The following is an 11,996-nucleotide window of genomic DNA, read 5'->3' as shown; positions in this document are numbered from 1 at the left end:
CTTAAATGTTTCAGGTTATAGATGTTACATCTATTTTTGTTAAAGTGGTTGTGCGCAAATCAGCTGCCGTTAAAGCAGAATTTCTTTCATCGCAAACAGTTTTAGCAGCTGAACTTTGAATCTGAGGAAGTCTAAATGCAGTCAGCACAGAACTCATTTTTATCAATTTTATGATTGTGTTTTAGGCAGGAATGGGTAGCACGAAGAACTTCATTCTATGCAGAAAACAAATAAATTCCCACATGCATTTCAGTGCCTGCCAGAAATCATCTTTCCGTTCACAACTGAATGACCTGAATTACCTTTTTATGTATATAGATGAACCAAGGCTCCATAGGTAATCAAAAGACCATTGCACAATTTTAGATGCTGATCTCTGAAGTAGAACAGCAAGAAGTCCAGAATTCTATTTAGTGGAAAATGTAGGTTTCAAAATGTGTTTTCCCATTTGATGCAGAATAGAACTAAGATTTTGTGAATATATGCAGTTACATGCACAAATAACACTTTGCCCTCCCAAGAATATGCTAACAGTCTGGTGTCTAGAGCCCTACTCTGAGGTACAGGATGACTGGATTCAGATTGCTGGTCCAGTCAAATTGGATAGAAGGGTGATCCTGGGCCATCACCATCTCAGATTCTCACGGATTGTTATATTATTATCTTCTATTGGGCTGCTACCATCTTTTAAAAATGAATAGCAGAAGAAACTGCATTTTGGGGTGAAAAAAACTTTCACTCAAATCAATGCATTTCCTCAAAAAGTTTTCATTTGGACAAACTATTTCCAATTTTGTGCATGTGTGTAAAGGTGCCCATTTTCTTTCTCCCTTTGTGCACACACTCTGCTCTCCGCTAACACTGTGTATTTCTGACAATACTTGGGCTTTTGTTGGCACAGGGCAGCAGCACATCCTCCTTCTGTTGGAGACAGCACTGCAGGGAACAGCTGACAGGCAGACGAGGAGAAGTTAACAAAGCTAAGGGAGAGAAAAGACCCTGTGTATGGTCGGGGAGAGTGACAGAGCACTGGAACAGGTTGCCCAGAGAGGCTGTGGAGTCTCTGGGGGTATTCAAGGCCCGCCTGGATGCAACCCTGTCTACCATGCTCTAGGTGACCCTGCTGAGCAGGGAGGTTGGACTAGATGATCTCCAGAGGTCCCTTCCAACCTTACTGATTCTATGATTCTATGATTGAGAACAGAGAGATCCCCCAGCTGCTGCAATTTCAGAGCCGAATATTTATCATCTTCTAAAGGGAGTCTTCTCGTGGTGACGAGAAAGCTTACCTGGCAGCACTGAGCTCTTCCTGTTCCTGCTGCCTGGGCTATCTGTGCCCCTCTCACTAGCAACAGCTTTCTCTGTTGCCCTCCTTGCTGCGCCCCGCATGCTGCCTTGAGAGGCTCACCAGCAACCACAATGCTTGTGCCTTCATGAGATGTGCTTCCGAGTTTGAGACCTCCTCCCCTCCCCTCATTAAAACTGCAAGTATCAACCAACTGCTGCTACAGATTCCCTGTCCAGCTCCATTCTGACAAGAAACACTATCACAAACAGTTCATGCAAAGTGCATTTCTGCTGTTTGCCTGGCATTTTGTTATGGCAGACTCACTCTCATCATCAGGCCAGACTTAAAGGATTGTAGCTGTTGGTGGCATGCATTGCCATAATTTTATAGAGCTCCTTCCACTCTTGCTTTTAAATTGCAAGAATCCACCAAGACGTGCCATTTCACAGCTTGGGGTTCTAAGTCACAGGAGTTAAAGTGAGTCTGTTTGTTTATTAAAATGTTTTTAAACTGGAAAAAAGTCGTAGTTGGGGTAGAGAAGAAATAATTAATCTACTTTCTGGAACAAATAGCAGCTCTCATGGTTTCCAGCAATAAAATTAGGAAGAAAGGCCTAAAGACATGAACATTTAAACAAACAACTTGAAGATCTTAAAAAAGAAAAGACAGTGGGAGCTCTGAAAGTCATTGCCAACTTTCCAAGAAAGCCTCCTTTGTTTGAGTTGTTTTTGTATGGATAGAGGGTAAGGGGAGAGAAAGCATTTTGAACAATGGCTTCCTAACCCCATGGGTTGAGGTAGGACACTTGCTTTCGTAACAGTCACATGCAGAGAAATAATTATTTTAAAATTTTGAAGGGGAAGCCATACAAAAATAAATAGAGGGCAGAAAAACTAATAAGAATAATGACCTATCAGGAGAACCTCCAAAATGTTTTATGTGAAGCCTTGGGGAAGGGCAAACAACTGAAAATATGTCACTATATGAAATTGTTTCCCTACCCTAGGAAAAGGAAGCTACCCAGCTCTCTTCTTATTCATGCCTTCAATACTCCTTAAATTCTAGATACTTGATTCTATCCACAGTTGCACATGCCATCTTCTGGCCATCACGAGTCCAGGCTCCTAGAGGCTGTACTGTATAACCTGCAGCATATCTTCCTGTGCTCCTACGACACATGCAATGCTTTGTCTTGGCTGTAGACCTCTCTTCCTGAGTCAAATGCTTGTGGAAGGGATGTATAATCTCATAGGTTCTTCTTCTCTCTCTCTCTTTCTCCCACTTACTACCCACTTGCAAGTCTATGCAAAAACTTAATCCAAAAGTAGTTCAACAATGGCATCTTGGTGAAATTTCTGAGAGAGAAAGGGCCTGCCACAGAACTGCAGACACTGTTACTTAAAGTGTTCTTAAAATGTACAAAGAAATAAGAAATAATATTACTTCCTTCTCACATCTAAAGAACTATCTTAAAATCTGTGCACTTTATTTAGAGGCTAAGCAAAATGAACCAGACTCCATTGTAATATTTCCTTAACTTTGGGAGAGTGATGCCATTGATGCCTTTAGAGTGCTATCTTATCTAATATTTAGCCACGGGCTCCACTGTCAAATGACAGCATTCTTTCTAGGAAAAAAAAACAAAAAAACCCCCAAAAAACCCACTTTCACATTAAGAATTCACATCAACATTTAATTATTAATTGTGCTTTAATTGTCTGTCATAAATTCATTTGCCCTTTTATCTGCAACAGTGATTCTCTGGAATTGTTATGAATCTCTGCAGGTATGAGTAATGAGTTTGACTTAAATTCTGATTTCTCTAATAAGTTTTCATCTTGAAAATTCATGTAATGAACATGATAATATGTCCCAGATCAGTACTAGTACCAGCCACTGCACCTTTGTACAACCAAGTTGGTGGCAGATTTGATCAATAGTTTGAGCTAGAACATCCAATTGAGTTACATAACTTGGCAAATGCTTTGCTTTTTTCAATCTTATGTGTATTCAATGAGCTTTACTCCTAGAGACTTGAAAGTACAGGCTTTGGAGGAAGATTTAGCTTTAGCTTTGAGTTTTCGACATCCTGCTCTGAAATAACCTCACTTCCTTTCACTGTGACCTACCATGTGATTTGAAAGAGGTCAGGAGTACCTTTTGTATGCCTCAGGTTTTTGTTCACATGAAACCAGCCAAGCTGAGATTATACCTGGCTCCATTTGCAAGAGGGAGGGCAAAGAACTTCCCATTGCACCTGCTGCTGCAGAGCTGGCTGCTGTGCCCAGTCCCTGTGCTGACTTGAGTACTGAGCCAGTGTAGAATTGCTATCCATCACCAAGGAAACCGGGAGGGCTGGGAGAGAGATGCTTTCGTTTCCCAGCCGCCTTCTGCTGAAGGGGGAAACATGCAGTGATGCTGCCTTGGAAGCACAGGGGTCCTCTCTCCAGGGCACTGAGCTGGGATTTTCACATTCTTTCCCTGCCGTTGCTCCTGAGTAGTGGTGTGACCTTGGAGTGAGTCATTTCCACCTCTCGCTCTTTTGTCACTTCTAATTTTTAACTCACTCAGGAGAGCAGCTTACTGCATTTTTTTGATATTATATTTTTAAACGGTTCAAAATACTGAAATTTTACAACATTCTGAAATTTTTCTGCTATAGCTTCAAAGGGAAAAGGAAGGGAAAGTAATAAACTCTCTAATATCTATTACTAGCATCTTTAAAAAGCACCCCGATGTCCTCAGGGAATGAATAGATGATCTAAATGCCACAGGAATTCAAAGAAAGAAAGAAGGGGGGGGCAGAGGCTATCCTACTACAGGATTTATCTTTCTTGCAACAAAAAGTAGTGGAAAGTTCTGAATTTCTTTGTGCATCTCTGTGTGTCAGGAGGGACCACTGTTATATTCAGTTTCACAAGATTTATAGGTCTTGTTTGATTTTCTCTTAAACTGAGAGGGTCAGTATGACACTGATAAAGAGTCACAGAGAGTTTTTTGGCTCCAAAGACATCTTTTCTGGTGTGTTACACAGCTTCTGCTTACAGCCCACCCACCACCTGCCGGGCACCCTGCCACGCATTCAAATAAATGGTACTTTTCAAAATTTCACACCTCATAGTGATGAGAGAAGGCTTCTCTCTTGGCAATAGCAGAGCAGTGAATTCATGCCTGTACATTACTGAATGGTAGGAATACAGAAAAAACACAGAATCACAAATAAAGAAGCAGCAAGGAATCCCCTTCAGATGCTAATCTATTGTTCCAAGTCTATGAGGATAGCAAGAGAAATCAGACAGGATAGAATGAGGCTAAAATCTCCTATTTCTGAGTGATCTTTGGCACTGCTACTGATTATTTCTGATACTGTGATCTTGCCTTTTAAAGTCTTAGTTTTCAATTCAGAAGATGGAGATGATGCTCATATCAAAGCAATGCAAAAGGGATTAATTTGTGCTCAAAAGGTGCATGCAAGAGTGCCAAATATTTAGAATAATGGAAGAATCATTATAATATTGCAGACGTTTTGGATTAGCTGTTCTGATTCAGCCCTTTCTAATGCAGCTCAAAGTTGAATTGCGTGTATGGAGACTCCATTTTCAAATGTGTCTTCTAATTATAATTGCCTCTATTTTCACATATCCGTTGCTTTTACAGGGTTATGAATATCTGCAGGCCTCACTGACTTCAAATTTGTTGGCATTGAGTACCTCTGGTAATTGGCAGCCTTGTAAGTGTTTGATGGCATCCAGAATCAAGACATTTTTTTCTAGACTGTTACAGATTTAATGATTTGTTCAAGGAAACATAGAAGACAATGTTACTACAGAGCAGAGAAGACAATCCAGAGCCCCGACTTCCTGATTTAGATGCGGAGAAGCATGGGTTTTTTTAAGTGTTTCTGGTGATATGGCATGTTTTATATTTATTTAAAGGAGAAGTAGCATATTTTCTTACAGTAGTAAAATATTTCAAATGAAAAGGAAGCTATGAATGCATTTCCTTTTCCTCAGCAAAGACTCCCTTCATTTAATGCAAGCCTTACATAACCTAACTTTCACATACCACTGAAAACAGACTTTATTCTTTAGTAATTACTGGATGTGCACACAGTCATTAAGCATTAGTGCTTTTTCATCTCTCTAAAGGATTGAAATTTTCATGTCTAGCATAAGCAGCATTCTTTGCTTCTAATTTGTTTAAACTCAGAGAGTTTTGTGCTCAGAGCAAGTGCAATAATTTAAACAAAGTGCTTTTTCTCAGCAATGTCTTGCGGTCACTACTAATGACAACTTCAGAAATGTGTACTGTCTAGAGCACTTACGATGGTAGCAGCTCGCTTCAGCATCCTGTGGTCAGTCCCACTTGCCCATGTTATCCTCTTTTCAGTCTACCCTTACATCACTTCCTTGTAGGAGCTACAGGCGAGATCAGCTGTAAATCACCCACCAGCAGCTGCAAGCTGTTTATCTCCTTCAAAACCTCTGTCCTACTTAACCTTTGTGTGTCTGGAGAGCTGGAGAATGGAAAGCAAGGATTCACAGCATGAAAAATGGGTTTTCATGTATTGGTGCAAATGAACTTGAGTTACATTGATTTATTTGTGGTTTTTCTTCTTTACATTGTGACAGATTTCCCTCAGGTGCAATATGTCATTTTGTCACTTCTCTTCTGTCAGATTCATGCCTTCATTCCCATCACTGCACATCTTTTGCAACTGATTTTAGGGGATCAATTGAGAGAGTAAAGCACTACCCCGTGAGTAAGAGGGGATGAATGACCCCTGTACATGCTCACTCATTTAAATCCTGCATCATTTCATCTGTGTGTAGAAAGCCTCAGGGACAGTACTGTAAGCCTCAGTGCTGTGTCTGCCAGCTGCAGATTTTCCAACTTTAAACGGATTTGTAGCAATCAGCAGTTCCCAGTTCCCAGAGGGATACAGCAACATGTTTCTGAATTGTTCTTAGTTTTCTCATCTGAAAGCTTTCCCCAAAAAACACCGGAGCAAGACCTCATGCAGTTCAAGAACTGCCTCTGTCTTCAGGTGCCAGCTCTGAGCCTGCCCTATGTCTGTCAGCCTGTCATCACAGTTACCCAACACGATGAAGACCCTCTGAAAAGTAAGACCAAAAAGATCAGAAGTAAAGCATTAGAGGGAAAAAAAGGAAACAACTCTTCCAAAAAAATGATGTTCTAGAATTTTAATGCAAGAGAAGCCTAGATACTCCAAAAGCTTTAAAACAGACTTGCCTGCATTCTTTCCATCTTGCATAAAAAATATCTTTGTTGAAAAGAAGTTGTTGATTGGAAAAAAACTTATAAGGAAATAATGTTTTTTGAAATAACTGATTTTTGCAATATAGTTTATATTTTAGTGCAAATTAACTATTTACAAGGCTAATTTGTTTCAGTCAGAATACATGAAATTGCAAACATATAAGGATGTGAAAAAAAAATAAGTTTTCATTCTGCACAACAAGATGGAACCACTTCAATTTTCAGGAAAATTATTTCCCTGAGTTTTAATCTATTACACTTAGAAATGTTGAACAAAGGGAATACATAAATTCTGACATATTTTTGGAATTACAAAGTCATAATCAGAAGCTGGATCTGACAAGTTACCTAATGCAGAAATGGGAGCAATTGAACTCAGCCTAAATCTGATTTTTTATGATATTATGATTATCCATCTAGTACAAATAAAAATAACATTTCTGAATTGTTTTTTTAGTAGTTTTAGACTATACATGGTGAGAGAACAAGCATATTCAAGAAGATATAATAAAATCCCTAAAGTAGTTGAATATAAAAGGGAAAAGTAGATACTATCTGTTGCACGTATTTAAAGCCAGAAGCATTAGTTGAAGCTTGATTTGACTTGCAGATAAAATGACAATCAGGAAGTCTAAAATATACACACATGCATATATTACAATATGAAATAATACAGGAAAAAAATCACAGATATGCACAGATATGGAGGAATTTCATCTAAGCCCTTTCCACTTTAGGCTTTTCAACTAGTTAACCACAATTGCAGTTCAGCAAAAAACATATCCAAAATGCTGTCACTGGCATGAGAGCCCTGAGACCATGAAGATTATGACTCCAAATGCAGATGATACCACTGCCTATGATGGAGGGCAAGATTGAATAAAAGACAAAAACTAGGGAAAGGATTTGTATGAAATTGAGGAGCTTAGTTCCCAAAATACCATCAGTACAATTCACACCTCTATTTCTAACTCTGCATAAAAGCATCTCGAACTTACAAGGTGTCTGTTTGTTTGTGTTGAAAGTTCTTGAAGATTTAGAAATCTGATTTTGCAAGTGCTCCATCTGGCCTGTAATAAGGAGTTTAAGATATATCCCTGACATATGTGTGAATAGAATCAAGTAGTGTTTAAGACTCTTGAGGACCCCAACTAACAAATACCTTCATAGGATAGCCAAGGATAGATACAGATGTGATCTTTATCTTAAAATGTAATAACTTGGTGGACTGTAAATTCACCCAAGAAGTGAGAATCCTATGTTAAAATCAATCCTTATCTGAGAGGTTTCAAATACATCTATCCCAGTTTACAAAAGAAAATAATAATCACCAGTTGACTTATATGGATAATATACAGGGTCATATATAGATGTAGATCACCAGGATCAGCTCTGGTGAGGCCTCATCTGGAGTACTGCATCCAGTTCTGGGCTCCCCAGGACAAGAGAGACATGGAGCTACTGGAGAGAGTCCAGCGTAGGGCTACAAAGATGATCCGAGGGCTGGAGCATCTGCCCTATGAGGAATGGCTGCAAGAGCTGGGCCTGGAGAAGAGAAGACTGAGGAGGGATCTTTTCAATATTTATAAGTATCTGAAAGGAGGGTGTCAAGGGGATGGGGCCAAACTCTTTTCAGTAGTGCCATGCGACAGAGCAAGAGGCAACAAACAAACACAGGACATTCCGCCTGAATATGAAGAGGAATTTCTTCCCTGTGAGAGTGACGGAGTACTGGACCAGGTTGTCCAGAGAGGTTGTGGAGTCTCCTTTTCCGGAGATACTCAAAACCCCCCTGGACATAATCCTGTCTAACATGCTCTAGGTTGGACTAGATGATCTCCAGAGATCCCTTCCAACCTTACTGATTCCATGATTCTCTGACATAAGAATATTACATGTTGGACTTTTGTCATCCTGTTATTTTGAAGCTGCTACAATTTACAGCTAAGAATGCAGAAATCAAGGGGTCAGGAAAGATAACCACATAAAAAGGAGGTGACTACAAAGTTTTGATGGCTGATCAGAGAGAAGGGCAGTTCTGGCTTCTCCCCCTCTTGTTTGGACAGTTTAAGCATTGAGTCTGATAGTGGTTAAGATACGGAGCTGTCCCAGGAATGCAGCTGCAACCCTGCAACTTCCTCATATCAAAAAAACACCATAGCCACTAGGTTAGAGAGCCACGTTTACACCGTATCTCTCTTTCATGTACATACGTATAGTAGTATCAAGAAGTAGTGTAAAGAAGTGAAGTACCAAGTATCCAGAACAGCTGAAAGTTGAAAAAGATTGACCTTCTGTTCTCTGAGAAGAAAGATGTAGTTTGGAATCCTTTCAGACAGAAAAGGATAGTGAGCTAAGCCTGTTTTCATGTTGAGTTCACCTACCACTATGCGATATGAATGGTGGGCAGTATCATAGTACTGTTTTTAAAAGACAGCAATGATCTCTGATCATACTTTTCAAAGAAAAGAGGAAGGGTATTTCTGCAGACTCCATTTCTGTAAGGACAGAGCACTGGAACAGGTTGCCCAGAGAGGCTGTGGAGTCTCCTTCGCTGGGGATATTCAAGGCCTGCCTGGATGCAACCCTTTCTACCATGCTCTAGGTGACCCTGCAGAGCAGGGAGGTTGGACTAGATGATCTCCAGAGGTCCCTTCCAACCTCACTGATTCTATGATTCTATGATTCTATGAAATATTTGTACATTCTTAATGCAAGAACTTGGAATATATCTAGCTCTGACATTTCTACAGGGCCTAATCCTTCATCACATCAGGTTTATGCCATCTGCCAGCCAGTCAGCATAAACTGAGCCACCTTGCAAGATGAACGGAACTGTCTCCCTAAGATTAAAGTGGTCAGAGATGTCAGAATATGATCCAGGGTGGATTCAAGCTGTGGAAAGTTTCAGGACAGGAGGGTGAAAGGACAAGTGAAGGTGTTGGAAATGCTATAGAAACAGCTAATCATTCATGAAACAGCACTGAAGACAGCAGGCAAGCATTAAACCTGGCACTGCCAGGTAAGTAACTGTGAACAAAATTGTGTTTCTGTGATCCTCATGCCCTTCTCCCTGACTTCCAGATAACTTGCACAAGACTTAGGGGGCTTGCAAGACCAAAAAAGGTGCCAAATTCTAGAATGCAGGGTCCCATTCTCAAGCCTGGAACGATGCCAATACAGAAGAGAAGCTGAGCTCTGGGATCCTTGGTGGTGCTGAATAGCAGTAACTGGAACATGGACACCTAAGCTCAGAGATCGCCTGCAGCTGCTCTTCGGCACTGCATGAACTGTTGAACACCTCCTCTCCTACCAGCAGTGTATACACCATCTTTTACATGGTCATGCTTCAGCTCTGAGACAAACCTCATGGGCAGGAAGTAGAGCTTTTTAGGGACTGTGGGATCTGACTCCTGTTAAAAATCCTAGCCCTAAGAGACAGTTTCATGTCCCACTGACTTAATTTTGTCAAACATGCTCTGTATTTAAGGGCCTTCATTTTTAATCTCAGTGAATTTAATTCCAGGTAGTTTAGTTTTGTTTTAATACTTACGGAATAACTTCCAACCAGTCCTCAAAGGGCATGTTATTCTGTTATTTTGTGTTCTTCTGTGCAGTGTGTGTAATGGGAGTAGCATAATTATTTTGCCCACTTGCCATTCTCAAGTGGTTGAGACAGCTCTAGATTTTAATGATTTCTATGGCTGTCAGTATGTCCATTTATTTAACATTTCTTACACTGAAAGAAAGTAATATTGTATGAGACTCAATGCTGTGACAGGTTCACTAGGTCAGCAGTGTGACATTATTATATCAGATTACAATATGATATTAAACTGCTTTTGTTTAATCATGTTCTATCTTCCAGCAGGAAAACACTCTAATTTTCTTTTTATTATCAACTCTACCACACTCAAAATGTGTCAGCTTGGTGCTAATCTAAAACTACATATAAATGTAATACCTCATTTTAGAACTACAAGGCAACAAGTCAAATTTTTGGCCCAAAAATGGCTATAAGAAATACACAGAATAAATTAAACCAATGACCTTGTTATGCACTTATTTTTAACATAGATTCATTGCAACAGTTTGGTATGAGCATAATGAATAGTAGCATTGTGCAACAGAGCAGGATAAATACAGAGGAGAAAGTATGTGGAATATTTATGCAAATAAAATACTGACCAGTTGGTTACAGAGGTATCTGTAACTTGTTTTTGTTCAAGAACATTCAGGTGAATGCACTGATATTTATCACAATGCTAGCAGAAAACAAAAGCTTCTCAAATACTGTAAGCATTTCAGAGTAACCACAATGGGAATGCTCTCTCAGCCATTTCGGAAAGCTTTCTTTTTAAAATGTCACTTTGCTAGTGGATTATATTTTGCTGTAGCCGTGTTTCATCATTGCATGTCATTAGATTCAGTGGAGGAATGAAAATGATTTTGGGACGCCAAAAGATCATGCCCTTTTTGCATCCGGGGTTGTCAAAGGGGGAACAGAGGGAAATACAATATTTTCTGTCGCTTGCGTCCTGATGCTAGAGGTTGGGAATCTACAAAGCTTCAAGGCTTAATTCAGTTTGTCAAAAATAGTTCAGTGATAATTTTTGAAGAAATGTGGAAAAAAAAAAAAAAAAGAGTTGCTTAGGCTAGAAATATATAATATAAAGATGCTGATAGATGCTACACAGGTAGGCCATAGATAATCTTCTATGTTTACCTCAAGGAAGATCAGTCTAGATATAAGTAAAAAAATCTTCCTACTAAAGATAATTTAGTGTTGGAGTAGGAAAAAAGATAGACTCTTTATCACTGTACATTTTAAAGATGTGTTTAGACCGATCTTTGTCAGAGATATTCAAACATTAAATTTTTGCAGAGCATAGGGTTTGTAGCTGTGATTGGATTCTATAGCAAGATAAATCATTTTCCACATAGGGTTTTAATGTATAGGAGATGCAAGCGGGTTTAGAAGGGTGTGGGAGCATGACTTTAAAGCTGAACCAAGAGTGACAGTATAACATTGCCCTTTCAGTTATGCAGCACTTGTGCCAATTCTGAATAGCTCATGGAGCAAATATTGCACAGAAAGCTTTCTCTGGTTTATTATAGCTCAATGATAACTTGGTAGATGCTAAATCTTAAGAATAAGAATTGATGCATTTACAAATGGTTGACTGTAAGCATGAGTTTGTCAATTTGAAATTAAAGTCAAAGGTATGTGGGTTGTTTTCAATGAGAATGTGGTTTATCACCGTCACTTTATCGGAAAGGAAGATATGTCCACTGATAAAAAGGGATGTATTTAAGAATTTAAGGAGCTTCCTAAAAGCCTACTCTTGTTATAACAGATTTGTTTGTTATTTACCATACAAGCAAGCCTGTTGCATAGTGATTAGGGAATAGAAGTAAATCTTTTTTC

This window comes from Rhea pennata, chromosome 4 (genome assembly GCF_028389875.1).
Source record: "Rhea pennata isolate bPtePen1 chromosome 4, bPtePen1.pri, whole genome shotgun sequence".
Classification (NCBI taxonomy): domain Eukaryota; kingdom Metazoa; phylum Chordata; class Aves; order Rheiformes; family Rheidae; genus Rhea; species Rhea pennata.
The sequence above is the reverse complement of the archived record's forward strand: the minus strand, read 5'-3'. Positions refer to the sequence as shown.